The sequence below is a fragment of the Maniola jurtina genome, chromosome 9 (assembly GCF_905333055.1).
Source record: "Maniola jurtina chromosome 9, ilManJurt1.1, whole genome shotgun sequence".
Taxonomy (NCBI): Eukaryota; Metazoa; Arthropoda; class Insecta; order Lepidoptera; family Nymphalidae; genus Maniola; species Maniola jurtina.
In genome coordinates, this window is record NC_060037.1 from 12787089 (window position 1) to 12812138 (window position 25050).

Here is a 25050-nt window from a genome sequence, read left to right on the forward strand (position 1 = left end):
TGCGTTTTTTCGTACCTCGAACAAAACGGCCGCCATGACAGCCGCCATCTTGAATTTTTTTAAATCACTCCCGTTCTGTCAAAATACAGGATAATCGTGGGAGAAACCAAGAAAAATAATTATCCTCGACTACCCCGTTTTGGATCTGTGGCGCCGCGGTTCGGGGTCGAAAAATCAAAATTTTCAAAACGCTACGGCTCGGCCGCCATCTTGATTTTCAGATTTTTTCCACATTTCCCATTAATCGTTTCCTACTTTCTTCAAAGTTTGCAAAATTCAACGAAATCGGTTGGAAAACAACGGAGCTGCAAAAATCACCTCGGCCGCCATCTTGTTTTTCTGAAATGTCATAATTTTTCCCCAGAGGGTTCCCGAAACCGAACACAACTCCCCTACATCATTATATCATTTTCCGTCTCTTTCTAGGAGAACAATTATGTCAATGAGTCAGTGGTAATTGAGCTATATATAGTATAATAACTAGTGTTTTGCTCGGTGCGCGAGCTGCTAAAGCAGCTCGCGTGACGTGGTTGTGTTAACTTTATTATTTTTAACCAAATTTATTTATTAAGATACACAATTCACCACAAAAACCCACAAAACGCCACCCATATCAATTTTTTTCTTAAAAAGTGCATGTCCACCATCTTGAATTTAAAAATAAATGTCGTTATCAAAATCAGCAACCTGAAAAACCCTGAAAACGACATCCATATCATTTTTTGTAAAAAGGGGGTAGTTGAGGTTAATAAAGTAGGGTGCGTGGGTGCGCGGACCACTAAAGTGGTCCGCGAGCATGCAGAGTTTGTTCCACCGAGAAGACCTTCGGACCCTGATCATCTTTTGCCAAGAAACCACTCTTCCATCTTTTATAGCCTCCGAGATAGACACCGACGAAATTTGTACGGCGGCCATCTTGTTTTTTCAAAATTTTCCACTTTTTCTATTAATCGTTTACTACATTCTTCAAAGTCTGCGAGTTTCAACGAAATCGGTTGAAAAACAAAAGAGTTGCAAAAATCACGTCGGTCGCCATCTTGTTTTTCTGAAATTTCATACTTTTCCCCTACTCATATCGCGCATCCGAACATATCTCCCATACATCAATGTATCGTTTTCCGTCTCTTTCTAGGAGAATGAGACATTCATAATCGCCATACAAAATGTATGGAAAAATAAATTCCGCCATTTTGAATTTTTTTTCTATTCATCGAGTAGACCTTTGGATCCTGATTCTCTTTTGCCAAGAAACCACACTTCCATTTTTTATACCCTCCGAGCTGGACACTGGCGAAATTTGTATGGCGGCCATCTTTTCTTCGCCATTTTGAATTTTTTTTCAGCTTATTGGCAATTGGATGACGTCATGAATGACATTTGCTCGAGCACCCCCCACCTATCTTCCATACCTTAAGCGGGCCCTCCACCCGTCTCCGACATCCTCAATCATCAGCTATTTCCAAATTTTTCCTCGATTTTTTTTTTGTTTTCTATACGAAACCGTCAGTGAAAAAAAAATTTTCATACAAAATTTTACAGGAGGAGTTTTTGGGGAAAATCTTGAAAATTTCCCCAAATGTGGCAACACTGTTTATATATTTCGATATTGCCGGTTGAGTCAAGCAATCGATTGATACATGTCAACTTTCCACAATGTTGCCAACTGCCTCAAAAACGTGATCAAAATTTCGGAAAATTTAAAGAAAATACAAAATGGCCGTCAACTTTTTTTGCAGAAGCAAATTACATAGTTCTACAATTTTTCCATTAACTGCAGGATATACCGCTCCCGATGACGTTTCAATCTCTCATCTCGCTTGCACCCACGCGAAATGATCGTCCCTGAAAAAAGACCCCGTCGAAAATCACTTTTTCCGCCATTTTGAATTTTTTTTCGATTCATCGAGTAGACCTTTGGATCTTGATCCTCTTTTGCCAAGAAACCGCACCTCCATCTTTTATACCCTCCGAGCTAGACGCCGGCGAAATTTGTATGGCGGCCATCTTTTCTTCGCCATTTTGATTTTTTTTTCAGCTTTTTGGCAATTGGATGATGTCATGAATGACATTTGGTCGAGCACCCCCCACCTATCTTCAATACCTTGAGCGAACCCTTCACCCGTCTCCGACATCCTCGATCATCAGCTATTTCCAAATTTTTCCTCGATTTTTTTTTTGTTTTCTATACGAAACCATCAGTGAAAAAAAAAATTTCATACAAAATTTTACAGGAGGAGTTTTTGGGGAAAATCTCGAAAATCTCCCCAAATGTGGCAACACTGTTTACATATTTCGATACTGCTGGTTGAGTCACACAATCGACTAATACATGTCGACTTTCCAAAATGTTGCCAACTGCCTCAAAAACATGATCAAAATTTCGGAAAATTTGAAGAAAATACAAAATGGCCACCAACTTTTTTTGCAGAATCAAATTCGATAATTTTACAACTTTCCCATTAGCTACAGGATATACCGCTCCCGATGACGTTTCAATCTTTCCTCTCGCTTGCACCCAGGCGACCCGATCGCCCCTAAAAAAGACCATGTCAAAAATCACTTTTTCTTTGATAAATTCCAGTGTTGCCAGTCTCTGGCGACAAAAATACCGAAATGTCATTTGTGCAAGTAAAACACATAATCGCTCATACTGGGATTTTGCGAAAAGTGCGTATTTCGATTTTTTACAGTTTCCCGAAAATCTCGAAATTTCCCGAAAAATGGGGTAATTTTTTTCCTCCAATCTATACCTCAAGCCTATGCGTATAATCGCTTCATAGAAACCGAATCGCTCCGATGTTGCCAACTTTGAGATATTTAACTTTTAAAATTGCGTTTTTTCGTACCTCGAACAAAACGGCCGCCATGACAGCCGCCATCTTGAATTTTTAAAAACCACTCCTGTTTTGTCAAAATACAGGATGATCGTGGGCGAAACACGAAAAAATAATTATCCTCGACTACCCCGTTTCGGATCTGTGGCGCCGCGGTTCGGGGTCGAAAAATCAAAATTTTCAAAACGCTACGGCTCGGCCGCCATCTTGTTTTTCCAATTTTTTCCACATTTTCTATTAACCGTTTACTATTTTCTTCAAAGATTGTAAAATTCGATGAAATCGGTTGGAAAACAACGGAGCTGCAAAAATCACGTCGGCCGCCATCTTGTTTTTCTAAAATGTCATAATTTTTCCCCAGAGGGTTCCCGAATCCGAACACAACTCCCCCACATCATTATATCATTTTCCTTCTCTTTCTAGGAGAACAATTATGTCAATGAGTCAGTGAGTCAGTGAGTGGTAATCGAGCTATATATAGTACTAGCTTTTGCTCGGTGCGCGAGCTGCTAAAGCAGCTCGCGTGACGTGGTAAGGTTAACTTTATTATATAAAACCATATTGATTTATTAAGATAAAATAAAATATAAAAAACCCATAAAATGACAGGCATTTCTATTTTTTGTAGAAAATGTAAGTCCGCCATCTTGGATTTGAAAATAATTGTCATTATCAAAATCAGCACCCTGGAAAACCCTGAAAACGACATCCATATTATTTTTTGTAGATTAGGATAATAATTTAGTAGGGTGCGTGGGTGCGCGGACCACTAAAGTGGTCCGCGAGCATGCAGAGTTTGTTCCACCGAGTAGACCTTCGGACCCTGATCATCTTTTGCCAAGAAACCACTCTTCCATCTTTTATAGCCTCCGAGATGGACACCGACGAAATTTGTACGGCGGCCATCTTGTTTTTCCAAAATTTTTCACTTTTTCTATTAATCGTTTACTACATTCTTCAAAGATTGCGAGTTTCAACGAAATCGGTTGGAAAACAAAAGAGTTGCAAAAATCACGTCGGCCGCCATCTTGTTTTTCTGAAATGTCATAATCATTCCCTACTCGCCTCCCCCACCCGAACACATGTCCCCTACATTATCGTATCGTTTTTCGTCTCATTCTAGGAGAATGAGACATTCAATATTCGCCATACAAAATGTATGGGAAAATAAATTCCGCCATTTTGAATTTTTTTTCTATTCATCGAGTAGACCTTTGGATCCTGATCCTCTTTTGCCAAGAAACCGCACCTCCATCTTTTATACCCTCCGAGCTGGACGCCGGCGAAATTTGTATGGCGGCCATCTTTTCTTCGCCATTTTGAATTTTTTTTCAGCTTTTTGGCAATTGGATGACGTCATGAATGACATTTGGTCGAGCACCCCCCACCTATCTTCAATACCTTGAGCGGACCCTTCACCCGTCTCCGACATCCTCGATCATCAGCTATTTCCAAATTTTTCCTCGATTTTTTTTTTGTTTTCTATACGAAACCATCAGTAAAAAAAAAAAATTCCATACAAAATTTTACAGGAGGAGTTTTTGGGGAAAATCTCGAAAATCTCCCCAAAGGTGGCAACACTGTTTACATATTTCGATACTGCTGGTTGAGTCACACAATCGATTGATACATGTCGACTTTCCAAAATGTTGCCAACTGCCTCAAAAACGTGATCAAAATTTCGGAAAATTTGAATAAAATACAAAATGGCCACCAACTCTTTTTGCAGAAGCAAATTAGATAATTTTACAACTTTCCTATTAACTACAGGATATACCGCTCTCGGTGACGTTTCAATCTCTCCTCTCGCTCGCACCCACGCGAAATGATCGTCCCTGAAAAAAGACAATGTCGAAAATCACTTTTTTTTTGATAAATTCCAGTGTTGCCAGTCTCCGGCGACAAAAATACCCAAATGTCATTTGTACAAGCAAAACACATAATCGCTCATACTCGGATTTTGCAAAAAGTCCGTATTTCGATTTTTTACATTTTCCCAAAAACCTTGAAATTTCCCGAAAAATGGGGTAATTTTTCCCCACCAATCTATACTTCAAGTTCATATGTACAATCTCTTCGTAGAAGCCGAATCGCTCCGATGTTGCCAACTTTGAGATATTTAACTTTTAAAATTGTGTTTTTTCGTACCTCGAACAAAACGGCCGCCACGACAGCCGCCATCTTGAATTTTTAAAAACCGCTCCCGTTCTGTCAAAATACAGGATAATCGTGGGCGAAACCAAAAAAAATAATTATCCTCGATTACTCCGTTTCGGATCTGTGGCGCCGCGGTTCGGGGTCGAAAAATGAAAATTTTGAAAACTCTCCAGCTCAGCCGCCATTTTGTTTTAGCAATTTTTTCTACCTTTTCTATTAACCGTTTACTACTTTCCTAAATAGTTGCGAGTTTAAACAAAATCGGTTGGAAAACAACGGAGCTGCAAAAATCACGTCGGCCGCCATCTTGTTTTTCCGAAAAGTCATAATTTTTCCCCAGAGGGTTCCCGAATCCGAACACATCTCCCCTACATCACTATATCATTTTCCTTCTCTTTCTAGGAGAACAATTATGTCAATGAGTCAGTGAGTCAGTCAGTGGTAATTGAGCTATATATAGTATAATAACTAGTGTTTTGCTCGGTGCGCGAGCTGCTAAAGCAGCTCACGTGACGTGGTTATGTTAACTTTATTATATTTAACCAAATTTATTTATTAAAGATACACAATTCACCACAAAAACCCACAAAACGACACCCATATCAATTTTTTTCTTAAAAAGTGCATGTCCGCCATCTTGGATTTCAAAATAAATGTCGTTATCAAAATCAGCACGCCGGAAAACTCTGAAAACGACATCCATATCATTTTTTGTAAAAACGGGGTAGTTGAGGTTAATAAAGTAGGGTGCGTGGGTGCGCGGACCACTAAAGTGGTCCGCGAGCATGCAGAGTTTGTTCCACCGAGTAGACCTTCGGATCCTGATCATCTTTTGCCAAGAAACCACTCTTCCATCTTTTATAGCCTCCGAGATAGACACCGACGAAGTTTGTGTGGCGGCCATCTTGTTTTTCCAAATTTTTCCACTTTTTCTATTAATCGTTTACTACATTCTTTAAAGATTGCGAGATTGAACGAAATCGGTTGGAAAACAAAAGAGTTGCAAAAATCATATAGGCCGCCATCTTGTTTTTCTGAAATATCATAATTTTCCCCTACTCATATCGCGCATCCGAACATATCTTCTATACATCAATGTATCGTTTTCTGTCTCTTTCTAGGAGAATGAGGCATTCAATATTCGCCATACAAAATGTATGGAAAAAAAAAATCCGCCACTTGTGATTTTTTTTCTATTCATCGAGTAGACCTTCGGATCCTGATCATCTCTTGCCAAGAAACCTCACTTCCATCTTTTATACCCTCCGAGCTGGACACAAGCGAAATTTGTATGGCGGCCATCTTTTCTTCGCCATTTTGAATTTTTTTTCAGCTTTTTGGCAATTGGATGACGTCATGAATGACATTTGCTCGAGCACCCCCCACCTATCTTCAATACCTTAAGCGGGCCCTCCACCCGTCTCCGAAACCCTCAATCATCAGCTCTCTCCATAATTTTGGCTTACTAACTTTTTGTTTTCTATACGACACCATCAGTGAAAAAAAAAATTTTCATACAAAATTTTACAGGAGTTTCTTAGTTGAAAATCTCGAAAATCTCCCCAAAAGTGGCAACACCGGTTGCATATCTCCATACTGCCAACCGAGATACACAATCGATTCACACATGTTAACTTTCCAAAATGTTGCCAACTGCCTCAAAAACGCGATCAAAATTTCGAAAAATTAAAAAAAATACAAAATGGCCGCCAACTCGTTTCACAGAAAGATTTTACACGGTTTCATAATTTTCCTATTAACTACAGGATATACCGCTCCCGATGACGTTTCAATCTCTCATCTCGCTCGCACCCAGGCGAACCGATCGCCCCTAAAAAAGACCATGTCGAAAATCACTTTTGCTTTGATAAATTCTAGTGTTGCCAGTCGCCGGCGACAAAAGTACCTAAATGTCATTTGCACGAGCAAAACACGTAATCGCTCATACTCGGATTTTGCTAAAAGTGCGTATTTCGATTTTTTACAATTTCCCGAAAATCTTGAAATTTCCCTAAAAATGGGGTAATTTTTTTCCTCCAATCTATACCTCGAGCCTATACGTACAATCGCTTCATAAAAACCGAAGCGCTCCGATGTTGCCAACTTTGGAATCTTTTAACTTTTAAAATTGCGTTTTTTCGTACCTCGAACAAAACGGCCGCCATGACAGCCGCCATCTTGAATTTTTAAAAACCACTCCCGTTCTGTCAAAATTAAGGACAATCGTGGGCGAAACCAAAAAAAATAATTATCCTCGATTACCCCGTCTTGGATCTGTGGCGCCGCGGTTCGGGGTCGAAAAATCAAAATTTTGAAAACGCTGCGGTTCGGCCGCCATCTTGTTTTTTCAATTTTTTCGACATTTCCCATTAATCGTTTACTATTTTCTTCAAATATTGCAAAATTCAACGAAATCGGTTGGAAAACAACGGAGCTGCAAAAATCACCTCGGCCGCCATCTTGTTTTTCTGAAATGTCATAATTTTTCCCCAGAGGGTTCCCGAAACCGAACACAACTCCCCTACATCACTATATCATTTTCCGTCTCTTTCTAGGAGAACAATTATGTCAATGAGTCAGTCAGTCAGTGAGTGGTAATCGAGCTATATATAGTATAACTAGTGTTTTGCTCGGTGCGCGAGCTGCTAAAGCAGCTCGCGTGACGTGGTTATGTTGACTTTATTATATTTAACCAAATTTATTTATTAAGATATACAATTCACCACAAAAACACATAAAACCCACACCCATATCAATTTTTTCTTAAAAAGTGCATGTCCACCAGCTTGGATCTAAACATGAATGTCATTATCAAAATCAGCACCCTGGAAAACTCTGAAAACGACATCCATATCATTTTTTGTAAAAACGGGGTAGTTGAGGTTGATAAAGTAGGGTGCGTGGGTGCGCGGACCACTAAAGTGGTCCGCGAGCATGTAGAGTTTGTTTCACTGAGTAGACCTCCGGATCCTGATCATATTTTGCCAAGAAACCACTCTTCCATCTTTTATAGCCTCCGAGATAGACACCGACGAAATTTGTACGGCGGCCATCTTGTTTTTCCAAAATTTTCCACTTTTTCTATTAATTATTTACTACTTTCTTCAAAGATTGCGAGTTTCAACGAAATCGGTTGGAAAACAAAAGAGTTGCAAAAATCATATAGGCCGCCATCTTGTTTTTCTGAAATGTCATAATTTTTCCGTACTCATATCGCGCATCCGAACATATCTCCCATACATCAATGTATCGTTTTCCGTCTCTTTCTAGGAGAATGAGACATTCAATATTCGCCATACATTTTCTATGGGAAAATAAATTCCGCCATTTTGAATTTTTTTTCTATTCATCAAGTAGACCTTCGGATCCTGATCATCTCATGCCAAGAAACCACACTTCCATCTTTTATACCCTCCGAGCTGGACACCGGCGAAATTTGTATGGCGGCCATCTTTTCTTCGCCATTTTGAATTTTTTTCCAGCTTTTTGGCAATTGGATGACGTCATGAATGACATTTGCTCGAGCACCCCCCACCTATCTTCAATACCTTGAGCGGACCCTTCACCCGTCTCCAATATCCTCAATCATCAGCTCTCTCCATAATTTTGGCTTACTAAGTTTTTGTTTTCTATATAACACCATCAGTGAAAAAAAAATTTTTCATACAAAATTTTACAGGAGTTTCTTAGTTGAAAATCTCGTAAATCTCCCCAAAAGTGGCAACACTGTTTCTATATTTCGATATTGCCGGCTGAATCACACAATCGATTCATACATATTGACTTTCCAAAATGTTGCCAACTGCCTCAAAAACGTGATCAAAATTTCGAAAAATTAAAAAAAATACAAAATGGCCGCCAACTCATTTCACACAAAGATTTTACACGGTTTCATAATTTTCCTATTAACTGCAGGATATACTGCTCCCGATGACGTTTCCGTCTTTCCTCTCGCTCGCACCCACACGAAAGGGGATACCGTGAAAAAGACCGTGTCGAAAATCACTTTTACTTTGATAAATTCCAGTGTTGCCAGTCTCCGGTGACAAAAATACCCAAATGTCATTTGTACGAGCAAAACACATAATCACTCATACTCGGATTTTGCTAAAAGTGCGTATTTCTATTTTTTACAATTTCCCGAAAATCTTGAAATTTCCCTAAAAATGGGGTAATTTTTTCCCACCGATCTATACCTCGAATTAATACGTACAACCGCTTCATAGAAGCCGAATCGCTCCAATGTTGCCAACTTTGAGATATTTAACTTTTAAAATTGCGTTTTTTCGTACCTCGAACAAAACGGCCGCCACGACAGCCGCCATCTTGAATTTTTAAAAACCACTTTCATTCCGTCAAAATTCAGGATAATCGTAGACGAAACCAGAAAAAAATTATTAGTTTCAATTTCCCGTTTCGGATCTGTGGCGCCGCGGTTAGGGGTCGAAAAATGAAAATTTTGAAAACGCTCCAGCTCGGCCGCCATCTTGTTTTTTCAATTTTTTCGACATTGCCCATTAATCGTTTACTATTTTCTTCAAAGATTGCAAAATTCAACGAAGTCGGTTGGAATACAAAAGAGCTGCAAAAATCACGTCGGCCGCCATCTTGTTTTTCCGAAATGTCATAATTTTTCCCCAGAGGGTTCCCGAATCCGAACACATCTCCCCTACATCATTATATCATTTTCCTTCTCTTTCTAGGAGAACAATTATGTCAATGAGTCAGTGAGTGAGTGGTAATCGAGCTATATATAGTATAATAACTAGTGTTTTGCTCGGTGCGCGAGCTGCTAAAGCAGCTCTCGTGACGTGGTTAGGTTTATGAGTTGTATTAAACCGATTTTTTTTATTAAGATACACAAATTACCCCGAAAACCCCATAAAACGACACCTATATCAATTTTTTTCTTAAAAAGTGCACGCCCGCCATCTTGGATTTCAAAATAAATGTCATTATCAAAATCAGCACGCTGGAAAACTCTGAAAACGATATCCATATCATTTTTTGTAAAAACGGGGTAGTTGAGGTTAATAAAGTAGGGTGCGTGGGTGCGCGGACCACTAAAGTGGTCCGCGAGCATGCAAAGTTTGTTCCACCGAGTAGACCTTCGGACCCTGATCATCTTTTGCCAAAAAACCACACTTCCATCTTTTATAGCCTCCGAGATAGACATCGACGAAATTTATACGGCGGCCATCTTGTTTTTCCAAAATTTTCCACTTTTTCTATTAATCGTTTACTACATTCTTCAAAGAATGCGAGTTTCAACAAAATCGGTTGGAAAACAAAAGAGTTGCAAAAATCACGTCGGTCGCCATCTTGTTTTTCTGAAATGTCATAATTTTTCCCTACTCGCCTCCCCCACCCGAACACATCTCCCCTACATTATTGTATCGTTTTCCGGCTCTTTCTAGGAGAATGAGACATTCAATATTCGCCATACATTTTCTATGGGAAAAAAAAATCCGCCATTTTGATTTTTTTTTCTATTCATCGAGTAGACCTTTAGATCCTGATCATCTTCTTCCCAGAAACCACACTTCCATCTTTTATACCCTCCGAGCTGGACACCGGCGAAATTTGTATGGCGGCCATCTTTTCTTCGCCATTTTGAAATTTTTTTCAGCTTTTTGGCAATTGGATGATGTCATGAATGACATTTGCTCGAGCACCCCCCACCTATTTTCAATACCTTAAGCAGGCCCTTCACCCGTCTCCGATATCCTCAATCATCAGCTCTCTCCATAATTTTGGCTTACTAAGTTTTTGTTTTCTATACGACACCATCAGTGAAAAAAAAATTTTTCATACAAAATTTTACAGGAGTTTCTTAGTTGAAAATCTCGAAAATCTCCCCAAAAGTGGCAACACCGGTTGCATATCTTCATACTGCCAGCCGAGATACACAATCGATTCACACATTCTGACTTTCCAAAATGTTGCCAACTGCCTCAAAAACGTGATCAAAATTTCGAAAAGTAAATAAAAATACAAAATGGCCACCAACTCTTTTTGCAGAAGCAAATTAGATAATTTTACAACTTTCCTATTAACTACAGGATATACCGCTCTCGATGACGTTTCAATCTCTCCTCTCGCTCGCACCCACGCGAAATGATCGTCCCTGGAAAAAGACAATGTCGAAAATCACTTTTTTTTTGATAAATTCCAGTGTTGCCAGTCTCCGGCAACAAAAATACCCAAATGTCATTTGTACGAGCAAAACACATAATCGCTCATACTCGGATTTTGCGAAAAGTCCGTATTTCGATTTTTTACAATTTCCCGATAATCTTGAAATTTCCCCAAAAAATGGGGTAATTTTTTTCCTCCAATCTATACCTCGAGCCTATACGTATAATCGCTTTATAGAAGCCAAATCGCTCCGATGTTGCCAACTTTGAGATATTTAACTTTTAAACTTGCGTTTTTTCGTACCTCTAACATAACGGCCGCCACGACAGCCGCCATCTTGAATTTTTAAAAACCACTCCCATTCCGTCAAAATTCAGGATAATTGTAGACGAAACCAGAAAAAAATTATTATTATCGATTTCCCGTTTCGGATCTGTGGCGCCGCGGTTCGGGGTCGAAAATTCAAAATTTTGAAAACGCTACGGTTCGGCCGCCATCTTGTTTTTTCAATTTTTTCGACATTTCCCATTAATCGTTTACTATTTTCTTCAAAGATTGCAAAATTCAACGAAATCGGTTGGAAAACAACGGAGCTGCAAAAATCACGTCGGCCGCCATCTTGTTTTTCCGAAATGTCATAATTTTTCCCCAGAGGGTTCCCGAATCCAAACACATCTCCCCTACATCACTATATCATTTTCCGTCTCCTTCTAGGAGAACAATTATGTCAATGAGTCAGTGAGTCAGTCAGTGGTAATTGAGCTATATATAGTATAATAACTAGTGTTTTGCTCGGTGCGCGAGCTGCTAAAGCAGCTCACGTGACGTGGTAAGGTTAACTTTTATTATATAAAACCAAATTGATTTATTAAGATAATTCACCCCGAAAAACCCCATAAAACGACAGGCATTTCTATTTTTTGTAGAAAATGAAAGTCCGCCATCTTGGATTTAAAAATAAATGTCGTTATCAAAATCAGCACCCTGGAAAACTCTGAAAACGACATCCATATCATTTTTTGTAAAAACGGGGTAGTTGAGGTTAATAAAGTAGGGTGCGTGGGTGCGCGGACCACTAAAGTGGTCCGCGAGCATGCAGAGTTTGTTCCACCGAGTAGACCTTCGGACCCTGATCATCTTTTGCCAAGAAACCACTCTTCCATCTTTTATAGCCTCCGAGATAGACATCGACGAAATTTATACGGCGGCCATCTTGTTTTTCCAAAATTTTCCACTTTTCCTATTAATCGTTTACTACATTCTTCAAAGATTGCGAGTTTCAACGAAATCGGTTGGAAAACAAAAGAGTTGCAAAAATCACGTCGGCCGCCATCTTGTTTTTCTGAAATATCATAATCTTTCCCTACTCATATCGTGCACCCGAACATATCTCCCGAACATCATCGTATCGTTTATTGTTTCTTTCTAGGAGAATAAAACATAAAATATTCGCCATACAAAATGTATGGAAAAATAAATTCCGCCATTTTGAATTTTTTTTCTATTCATCGAGTAGACCTTTGGATCCTGATCCTCTTTTGCCAAGAAACCTCACTTCCATCTTTTATACCCTCCGAGCTGGACACCAGCGAAATTTGTATGGCGGCCATCTTTTCTTCGCCATTTTGAATTTTTTTTCAGCTTTTTGGCAATTGGATGACGTCATGAATGACATTTGCTCGAGCACCCCCCGCCTATCTTCAATACCTTAAGCGGGCCCTCCACCCGTCTCCGAAACCCTCAATCATCAGCTCTCTCCATAATTTTGGCTTACTAACTTTTTGTTTTCTATACGACACCATCAGTGAAAAAAAAAATTTTCATACAAAATTTTACAGGAGTTTCTTAGTTGAAAATCTCGAAAATCTCCCCAAAACTGGCAACACCGACTGCATATCTCTATACTGCCAGCCGAGATACACAATCGATTCATACATATTGACTTTCCAAAATGTTGCCAACTGCCTCAAAAACTTGATCAAAATTTCGAAAAGTTAAAAAAAATACAAAATGGCCGCCAGCTCGTTTCACAGAAAGATTTTACACGGTTTCATAATTTTCCTATTAACTACAGGATATGCCGCTCCCGATGACGTTTCAATCTTGCCTCTCGCTCGCACCCACGCGAAAGGGGATACCGTGAAAAAGACCGTGTCGAAAATCACTTTTTCTTTGATAAATTCCAGTGTTGCCAGTCTCCGGCGACAAAAATACCCAAATGTCATTTGTACGAGCAAAACACGTAATCACTCATACTCGGATTTTGCGAAAAGTCCGTATTTCGATTTTTTACAATTTCCCGAAAATCTTGAAATTTCCCTAAAAATGGGGTAATTTTTTCCCACCGATATATACCTCGAGCCTATACGTACAATCGCTTCATAGAAGCCGAATCGCTCCGATGTTATCAACCTTGGGATATTTAACTTTTAAAATTGCGTTTTTTCGTACCTCTAACATAATGGCCGCCACGACAGCCGCCATCTTGAATTTTTAAAAATCACTCCCATTTTGTCAAAATAGAGGATAATCGTGGGCGAAACCAAAAAAAAATATTATCCTCGATTACCCCGTCTCGGATCTGTGGCGCCGCGGTTCGGGGTCGAAAAATCAAAATTTTCAAAACGCTGCGGCTCGGCCGCCATCTTGTTTTTCCAATTTTTTCTACATTTTCTATTAACCGCTTACTACTTTCTTCAAAGTTTGCAAAATTCAACGAAATCGGTTGGAAAACAACGGAGCTGCAAAAATCACGTCGGCCGCCATCTTGTTTTTCTGAAATGTCATAATTTTTCCCCAGAGGGTTCCCGAAACCGAACACAACTCCCCTACATCACTATATCATTTTCCTTCTCTTTCTAGGAGAACAATTATGTCAATGAGTCAGTCAGTGAGTGAGTGGTAATCGAGCTATATATAGTATAACTAGTGTTTTGCTCGGTGCGCGAGCTGCTAAAGCAGCTCTCGTGACGTGGTTAGGTTTATGAGTTGTATTAAACCGATTTTTTTTATTAAGATACACAAATTACCCCGAAAACCCCATAAAACGACACCTATATCAATTTTTTGTTAAAAAGTGCACGCCCGCCATCTTGGATTTCAAAATAAATGTCATTATCAAAATCAGCACGCTGGAAAACTCTGAAAACGATATCCATATCATTTTTTGTAAAAACGGGGTAGTTGAGGTTTATAAAGTAGGGTGCGTGGGTGCGCGGACCACTAAAGTGGTCCGCGAGCATGCAGAGTTTGTTCCGCCGAGTAGACCTTCGGACCCTGATCATCTTTTGCCAAGAAACTACTCTTCCATCTTTTATAGCCTCCGAGATAGACACCGACGAAATTTGTACGGCGGCCATCTTGTTTTTTCAAAATTTTCCACGTTTTCTATTAATCGTTTACTACATTCTTCAAAGATTGTGAGTTTCAACGAAATCGGTTGGAAAACAAAAGAGTTGCAAAAATCACGTCGGTCGCCATCTTGTTTTTCTGAAATGTCATAATTTTTCCCTACTCGCCTCCGCCACCCGAACACATCTCCCCTACATTATCGTATCGTTTTCCGTCTCTTTCTAGGAGAATGAAACATTCAATATTCGCCATACAAAATGTATGGGAAAAAAAATTCCGCCATTTTGATTTTTTTTTCTATTCATCGAGTAGACCTTCGGATCCTGATCACCTTTTGCCAAGAAACCGCACCTCCATCTTTTATACCCTCCGAGCTGGACACCGGCGAAATTTGTATGGCGGCCATCTTTTCTTCGCCATTTTGAATTTTTTTTCAGCTTTTTGGCAATTGGATGACGTCATGAATGACATTTGGTCGAGCACCCCCTACCTATCTTCAATACCTTGAGCGGACCCTTCACCCGTCTCCGACATCCTCGATCATCAGCTATTTCCAAATTTTTCCTCGATTTTTTTTTTGTTTTCTATACGAAACCATCAGTGAAAAAAAAAAAATTCATACAAAATTTTACAGGAGGAGTTTTTGGGGAAAATCTCGAAAATCTCCCCAAATGTGGCAACACTGTTTACATATTTCGATACTGCTGGTTGATTCACACAATCGATTAATACATATTGATTTTCCAAAATGTTGCCAACTGCCTCAAAAACGTGATCAAAATTTCGAAAAATTAAAAAAAATACAAAATGGCCGCCAACTCGTTTCACAGAAAGATTTTACACGGTTTCATAATTTTCCTATTAACTACAGGATATACCGCTCCCGATGACGTTTCAATCTCTCCTCTCGCTCGCACCCACGCGAAACGATCGTCCCTGAAAAAAGACCACGTCGAAAATAACTTTTTTTTGATAAACTCCAGTGTTGCCAGTCTCCGGCGACAAAAATACCCAAATGTCATTTGTACGAGCAAAACACATAATCACTCATACTCGGATTTTGCTAAAAGTGCGTATTTCTATTTTTTACAATTTCCCGAAAATCTTGAAATTTCCCTAAAAATGGGGTAATTTTTTCCCACCGATCTATACCTCGAGTCAATACGTACAACCGCTTCATAGAAGCCGAATCGCTCCGATGTTGCCAACTTTGAGATATTTAACTTTTAAAATTGCGTTTTTTCGTACCTCGAACAAAACGGCCGCCATGACAGCCGCCATCTTGAAATTTTTAAAACCACTCCCGTTCTGTCAAAATACAGTATAATCGTGGGCGAAACACGAAAAAATAGTTATCCTCGACTACCCCGTCTTGGATCTGTGGCGCCGCGGTTCGGGGTCGAAAATTCAAAATTTTCAAAACGCTACGGTTCGGCCGCCATCTTGTTTTTCCAATTTTTTTCACATTTTCTATTAACCGTTTACTACATTCTTTAATAGTTGCGAATTTGAACAGAGTCCCTTAAAAAACAAAGGAGCTGCAAAAATCACGTCGGCCGCCATCTTGTTTTTCCGAAATGTCATAATTTTTCCCCAGAGGGTTCCCGAAACCGAACACAACTCCCCTACATCATTATATCATTTTCCGTCTCTTTCTAGGAGAACAATTATGTCAATGAGTCAGTCAGTCAGTGAGTGGTAATCGAGCTATATATAGTATAACTAGTGTTTTGCTCGGTGCGCGAGCTGCTAAAGCAGCTCGCGTGACGTGGTAAGGTTAATTTTATTATATAAAACCAAATTGATTTATTAAGATACAAAATTCACCCCAAAAACACCATAAAACGACACCTATATCAATTTTTTTCTTAAAAAATGCATGTCCGCCATCTTTGATTTCAAAATAAATGTCATTATCAAAATCAGCACGCTGGAAAACTCTGAAAACGACATCCATATCATTTTTTGTAAAAACGGGGTAGTTGAGGTTAATAAAGTAGGGTGCGTGGGTGCGCGGACCACTAAAGTGGTCCGCGAGCATGCAGAGTTTGTTCCACCGAGTAGACCATCGGACCCTGATCATCTTTTGCCAAGAAACCACTCTTCCATCTTTTATAGCCTCCGAGATAGACACCGACGAAATTTGTACGGCGGCCATCTTGTTTTTTCAAAATTTTCCACTTTTTCTATTAATCGTTTACTACATTCTTCAAAGATTGCGAGTTTCAACGAAATCGGTTGGAAAACAAAAGAGTTGCAAAAATCACGTCGGTCGCCATCTTGTTTTTCTGAAATGTCATAATTTTTCCCTACTCGCCTCCCCCACCCGAACACATCTCCCCTACATTATCGTATCGTTTTCCGTCTCTTTCTAGGAGAATGAGACATTCAATATTCGCCATACAAAATGTATGGGAAAATAAATTCCGCCATTTTGAATTTTTTTTCTATTCATCGATTAGACCTTTGGATCCTGATCCTCTTTTGCCAAGAAACCGCACCTCCATCTTTTATACCCTCCGAGCTGGACGCCGGCGAAATTTGTATGGCGGCCATCTTTTCTTCGCCATTTTGAATTTTTTTTCAGCTTTTTGGCAATTGGATGACGTCATGAATGACATTTGCTCGAGCACCCCCCACCTATCTTCAATACCTTAAGCGGGCCCTTCACCCGTCTCCGATATCCTCAATCATCAGCTCTCTCCATAATTTTGGCTTACTAAGTTTTTGTTTTCTATATGACACCATCAATGAAAAAAAAAATTTTCATACAAAATTTTACAGGAGTTTCTTAGTTGAAATTCTCGAAAATCTCCCCAAAAGTGGCAACACTGTTTCTATATTTCGATATTGCCGACTGAGTCACACAATCGATTCATACATATTGACTTTCCAAAATGTCGCCAACTGCCTCAAAAACGTGATCAAAATTTCGAAAAATTCAAAAAATTACAAAATGGCCGCCAACTTGTTTCGCAGAAATAAATTACATCGTTGTACAACTTTTCTAATAACTACAGGATATACCGCTCCCGATGACGTTTCAATCTCTCATCTCGCTCGCACCCACGCGAAATGATCGTCCCTGAAAAAGACAAATGTCGAAAATCACTTTTGCTTCGATAAATTCCAGTGTTGCCAGTCCTCGGCGACGAAAATACCTAAATGTCATTTGCACAAGCAAAACACGTAATCGCTCATACTCGAATTTTGCTAAAAGTGCGTATTTCGATTTTTTACAATTTCCCGAAAATCTTGAAATTTCCCCAAAAAATAGGGTAATTTTTTTTCTTCAATCTATACCTCGAGTCTATACGTACAATCGCTTCATAAAAGCCGAATCGCTCCGATGTTGCCAACTTTGAGATATTTAACTTTTAAAATTGCGTTTTTTCGTATCTCTAACATAATGGCCGCCACGACAGCCGCCATCTTGAATTTTTAAAAACCACTCCCATTCCGTCAAAATTCAGGATAATCGTAGACGAAACCAGAAAAAAATTATTAGTTTCAATTTCCCGTTTCGGATCCGTGGCGCCGCGGTTTGGGGTCGAAAAATCAAAATTTTGAAAACGCTACGGCTCGGCCGCCATCTTGTTTTTCCAATTTTTTCTACTTTTTTTATTAATCTTTAACCAGTTTCTTTAAAGATTGCAAAATTCAACGAAATCGGTTGGAAAACAACGAAGCTGCAAAAATCACCTCGGCCGCCATCTTGTTTTTCTGAAATGTCATAATTTTTCCCCAGAGGGTTCCCAAAACCGAACACAACTCCCCAACATCATTATATCATTTTCCGTCTCTTTCTAGGAGAACAATTATGTCAATGAGTCAGTGGTAATTGAGCTATATATAGTATAACTAGTGTTTTGCTCGGTGCGCGAGCTGCTAAAGCAGCTCGCGTGACGTGGTTATGTTGACTTTATTATATTTAACCAAATTTATTTATTAAGATATACAATTCACCACAAAAACACATAAAACCCACACCCATATCAATTTTTTCTTAAAAAGTGCATGTCCACCAGCTTGGATCTAAACATGAATGTCATTATCAAAATCAGCACCCTGGAAAACTCTGAAAACGACATCCATATCATTTTTTGTAAAAACGGGGTAGTTGAGGATGATAAAGTAGGGTGCGTGGGTGCGCGGACCACTAAAGTGGTCCGCGAGCATGCAGCGTTTGTTCCACCGAGTAGACCTTCGGACTCTGATCATCTTTTGCCAAGAAACCACTCTTCCATCTTTTATAGCCTCCGAGATAGACACCGACGAAATTTGTACGGCGGCCATTTTGTTTTTCCAAAATTTTCCACTTTTTCTATTAATTGTTTAGTACATTCTTCAAAGATTGCGAGTTTCAACGAAATCGGTTGGAAAACAAAAGAGTTGCAAAAATCACGTCGGTCGCCATCTTGTTTTTCTGAAATTTCATAATTTTCCCCTACTCATATCGCGCATCCGAACATATCTCCCAAACATCAATGTATCGTTTTCCGTCTCTTTCTAGGAGAATGAGACATTCAATATTCGCCATACAAAATGTATGGAAAAATAAATTCCGCCATTTTGAATTTTTTTTCTATTCATCGAGTAGACCTTCGGACCCTGATCATCTCTTGCCAAGAAACCACACTTGCATCTTTTATACCCTCCGAGCTGGACACCAGCGAAATTTGTATGGCGGCCATCTTTTCTTCGCCATTTTGAATTTTTTTTCAGCTTTTTGGCAATTGGATGACGTCATGAATGACATTTGCTCGAGCACCCCCCGCCTATCTTCAATACCTTAAGCGGGCCCTCCACCCGTCTCCGAAACCCTCGATCATCAGCTCTCTCCATAATTTTGGCTTACTAACTTTTTGTTTTCTATACGACACCATCAGTGAAAAAAAAAAATTTTCATACAAAATTTTACAGGAGTTTCTTAGTTGAAAATCTCGAAAATCTCCCCAAAACTGGCAACACCGACTGCATATCTCTATACTGCCAGCCGAGATACACAATCGATTCATACATATTGACTTTCCAAAATGTTGCCAACTGCCTCAAAAACTTGATCAAAATTTCGAAAAGTTAAAAAAAATACAAAATGGCCGCCAGCTCGTTTCACAGAAAGATTTTACACGGTTTCATAATTTTCCTATTAACTACAGGATATGCCGCTCCCGATGACGTTTCAATCTTGCCTCTCGCTCGCACCCACGCGAAAGGGGATACCGTGAAAAAGACCGTGTCGAAAATCACTTTTACTTTGATAAATTCCAGTGTTGCCAGTCTCCGGCGACAAAAATACGCAAATGTCATTTGTACGAGCAAAACACATAATCGCTCATACTCGGATTTTGCGAAAAGTCCGTATTTCGATTTTTTTCATTTTCGCAAAAATCTTGAAATTTCCCGAAAAATGGGGTAATTTTTCCTCACCAATCTATACCTCAAGTTCATACGTACAATCGCTTCATAGAAGCCGAACCGCTCCGATGTTGCCAACTTTGACATATTCGAATTTTAAAATTGCGTTTTTTCGTACCTCGAACAAAACGGCCGCCATGACAGCCGCCATCTTGAATTTTTAAAAACCACTCCCTTTCTGTCAAAATACAGGATAATCGTGGGCGAAATAGGAAAAAATAATTTTCCACGATCACCCCGTTTCGGATCTGTGGCGCCGCGGTTCGGGGTCAAAAAATCAAAATTTTGAAAACGCTACAGCTCGGCCGCCATCTTGTTTTTCCAAATTTTTTTGCATTTTCTTTTAACCGTTTACTACTTTCTTCAAAGATTGCAAAATTCAACGAAATCGGTTGGAAAACAACGGAGCTGCAAAAATCACGTCGGCCGCCATCTTGTTTTTCCGAAATGTCATAATTTTTCCCCAGAGGGTTCCCGAATCCGAACACAACTCCCCTACATCACTATATCATTTTCCGTCTCCTTCTTGGAGAACAATTATGTCAATGAGTCAGTGAGTGAGTGGTAATCGAGCTATATATAGTATAACTAGTGTTTTGCTCGGTGCGCGAGCTGCTAAAGCAGCTCGCGTGACGTGGTAAGGTTAACTTTATTATATAAAACCAAATTGATTTATTAAGATACATAATTCACCCCGAAAAACCCCATAAAATGACAGGCATTTCTATTTTTTGTAGAAAATGTAAGTCCGCCATCTTGGATTTGAAAATTAATGTCATTATCAAAATCAGCACCCTGGAAAACCCTGAAAACGACATCCATATTATTTTTTGTAGATTAGGATAATAATTTAGTAGGGTGCGTGGGTGCGCGGACCACTAAAGTGGTCCGCGAGCATGCAGAGTTTGTTCCACTGAGTAGACCTTCGGACCCTAATCATCTTTTGCCAAGAAACCACTCTTCCATCTTTTATATTCTCCGAGATAGACACCGACGAAATTTGTACGGCGGCCATCTTGTTTTTCCAAAATTTTCCACTTTTTCTATTAATCGTTTACTACATTCTTCAAAGATTGCGAGTTTGAACGAAATCGGTTGGAAAACAAAAGAGTTGCAAAAATCATATAGGCCGCCATCTTGTTTTTCTGAAATGTCATAATTTTTCCCTACTCATATCGCGAACCAAAACATATCTCCCGAATATCATTGTATCGTTTTCTCTCTCTTTCTACGAGAATGAGACATTTAATATTCGCCATACAAAATGTATGGGAAAATAAATTCCGCCATTTTGAATTTTTTTTCTATTCATCGAGTAGACCTTTGAATCCTGATCCTCTTTTGCCAAGAAACCAATTAGTTGAGGTTAATAAAGTAGGGGTGCGTGGGTGCGCGGACCACTAAAGTGGTCCGCGAGCATGCAGAATTTGTTCCACCGAGTAGACCTTCGGATCCTGATCATCTTTTGCCGAGAAACCACTCTTCCATCTTTTATACACTCCGAGATAGACACCGACGAAGTTTGTGTGGCGGCCATCTTGTTTTTCCAAATTTTTCCACTATTTCCATTAATCGTTTATTACTTTCTTCCAAGATTGCGAGTTTCAACGAAATCGGTCGAAAAACAATAGAGTTGCAAAAATCATATAGGCCGCCATCTTGTTTTTCTGAAATATCATAATTTTCCCCTACTCATATCGCGCATCCGAACATATCTCCCATACATCAATGTATCGTTTTCTGTCTCTTTCTAGGAGAATGAGGCATTCAATATTCGCCATACAAAATGTATGGAAAAAAAAATTCCGCCATTTTGGATTTTTTTTCTATTCATCGAGTAGACCTTCGGATTCTGATCATCTCTTGCCAAGAAACCTCACTTCCATCTTTTATACCCTCCGAGCTGGACACCAGCGAAATTTGTATGGCGGCCATCTTTTCTTCGCCATTTTGAATTTTTTTTCAGCTTTTTGGCAATTGGATGACGTCATGAATGACATTTGCTCGAGCACCCCCCGCCTATCTTCAATACCTTAAGCGGGCCCTCCACCCGTCTCCGAAACCCTCACTCATCAGCTCTCTCCATAATTTTGGCTTACTAACTTTTTGTTTTCTATACGACACCATCAGGGAAAAAAAAAATTTTCATACAAAATTTTACAGGAGTTTCTTAGTTGAAAATTTCGAAAATCTCCCCAAAACTGGCAACACCGACTACATATCTCTATACTGCCAGCCGAGATACACAATCGATTCATACATATTGACTTTCCAAAATGTTGCCAACTGCCTCAAAAACTTGATCAAAATTTCGAAAAGTTAAAAAAAATACAAAATGGCCGCCAATTCGTTTTACACAAATAAATTACATCATTGTATAACTTTTCCAATAACTACAGGATATATCGCTCCCGATGACGTTGCAATCTCTCCTCTCGCTCGCACCCACGCGAAACGATCGCCCCTGAAAAAACACCACGTCGAAAATCATTTTTTCTTTGATAAATTCCAGTGTTGCCAGTCTTCGGCAAAAAAAATACCCAAATGTCATTTGTACGAGCAAAACACGTAATCGCTCATACTCAAATTTTTCAAAAAGCCCATATTTCGATTTTTTACAATTTCCCGAAAATCTTGAAATTTCCCCAAAAAATGGGGTAATTTTATTCCTCCAATCTATACCTCGAGCCTATACGTACAATCGCTTCATAGAAGCCGAATCGCTCTGATGTTGCCAACTTTGGGATATTTAACTTTTAAAATTGCGTTTTTTCGTACCTCTAACATAACGGCCGCCATGACAGCCGCCATCTTGAATTTTTAAAAACCACTCCCGTTCTGTCAAAATACAGGATAATCGTGGGCGAAAACTCCCCTACATCATTATATCATTTGCCGTCTCTTTCTAGGAGAACAATTATGTCAATGAGTGAGTCAGTGAGTGGTAATCGAGCTATATATAGTATAATATAACTAGTTTTTGCTCGGTGCGCGAGCTGCTAAAGCAGCTCACGTGACGTGGTAAGGTTAACTTTATTATATAAAACCAAATTGATTTATTTAGATACATAATTCACCCCGAAAAACCCCATAAAATGACAGGCATTTCTATTTTTTGTAGAAAATGTAAGTCCGCCATCTTGGATTTGAAAATAAATGTCATTATCAAAATCAGCACCCTGGAAAACCCTGAAAACGATATCCATATTATTTTTTGTAAATTAGGATAATAATTTAGTAGGGTGCGTGGGTGCGCGGACTAGTAAAGTGGTCCGCGAGCATGCAGAGTTTGTTTCACCGAGTAGACCTTCGGACCCTGATCATCTTTTGCCAAGAAACCACTCTTCCATCTTTTATAGCCTCCGAGATAGACACCGACGAAATTTGTACGGCGGCCATCTTGTTTTTCCAAAATTTTCCACTTTTTCTGTTAATCGTTTACTACATTCTTCTAAGATTGCGAGTTTCAACGAAATCGGTTGGAAAACAAAAGAGTTGCAAAAATCACGTCGGTCGCCATCTTGTTTTTCTGAAATGTCATAATTTTTCCCTACTCGCCTCCTCCACCCGAACACATCTCCCCTACATTATTGTATCGTTTTCTGTCTCTTTCTAGGAGAATGAGGCATTCAATATTCGCCATACAAAATGTATGGAAAAAAAAATCCGCCATTTTGGATTTTTTTTCTATTCATCGAGTAAACCTTCGGAACCTGATCATCTCTTGCCAAGAAACCTCACTTCCATCTTTTATACCCTCCGAGCTGGACACCAGCGAAATTTGTATGGCGGCCATCTTTTTTTCGCCATTTTGAATTTTTTTTCAGCTTTTTGGCAATTGGATGACGTCATGAATGACATTTGCTCGAGCACCCCCCGCCTATCTTCAATACCTTAAGCGGGCCCTCCACCCGTCTCCGAAACCCTCAATCATCAGCTCTCTCCATAATTTTGGCTTACTAAGTTTTTGTTCTCTATACGACACCATCAGTGGAAAAAAAAATTTTCATACAAAATTTTACAGGAGTTTCTTAGTTGAAAATCTCGAAAATCTCCCCAAAAGTGGCAACACCGGTTGCATATCTCCATACTGCCAGCCGAGATACACAATCGATTCATACATATTGACTTTCCAAAATGTTGCCAACTGGCTCAAAAACGTGATCAAAATTTCGAAAAATTAAAAAAAATACAAAATGGCCGCCAACTCGTTTCACAGAAAGATTTTACATGGTTTCATAATTTTCCTATTAACTACAGGATATACCGCTCCCGATGAAGTTTCAATCTCTCATCTCGCTCGCACCCAGGCGAACCGATCGGCCCTAAAAAAGACCATGTCGAAAATCACTTTTTCTTTGATAATTTCCAGTGTTGCCAGTCTATGGCAACAAAAATACCGAAATGTCATTTGTACAAGTAAAACACATAATCGCTCATACTGATATTTTGCGAAAAGTCCGTATTTCGATTTTTTACATTTTCCCGAAAATCTCGAAATTTCCCGAAAAATGGGGTAATTTTTTTCTTTCAATCTATACCTCAAGTCTATACGTACAACCGCTTCATAGAAGCCGAATCGCTCCGATGTTGCCAACTTTGAGATATTTAACTTTTAAAATTGCGTTTTTTCGTACCTCGAACAAAACGGCCGCCATGACAGCCGCCATCTTGAATTTTTAAAAACCACTCCCGTTCTGTCAAAATACAGGATAATCGTGGGAGAAACCAAGAAAAATAATTATCCTCGATTACCAAGTTTCGGATCTGTGGCGCCGCGGTTCGGGGTCGAAAAATGAAAATTTTGAAAACGCTACGGCTCGGCCGCCATCTTGTTTTTCCAATTTTTTCCACATTTTCTGTTAATCATTTCCTATTTTCTACAAAGTTTGCAAAATTCAACAAAATCGATTGGAAAACAACGGAGCTGCAAAAATCACCTCGGCCGCCATCTTGTTTTTCCAAAATGTCATAATTTTTCCCCAGAGGGTTTCCGAAACCGAACACAACTCTCCTACATCACTATATCATTTTCCGTCTCTTTCTAGGAGAACAATTATGTCAATGAGTGAGTCAGTGAGTGAGTGGTAATCGAGCTATATATAGTATAACTAGTTTTTGCTCGGTGCGCGAGCTGCTAAAGCAGCTCACG

General features: G+C 39.4%; 1 protein-coding gene across 1 annotated transcript in view; it reads right to left on the reverse strand.

Moving 5' to 3' along the window:
• LOC123868535 (tRNA dimethylallyltransferase) overlaps positions 1 to 25050 on the reverse strand; it is a 313525-nt gene that overhangs the window by 177521 nt on the left and 110954 nt on the right. The gene's annotated exons all lie outside the window — the stretch shown is intronic.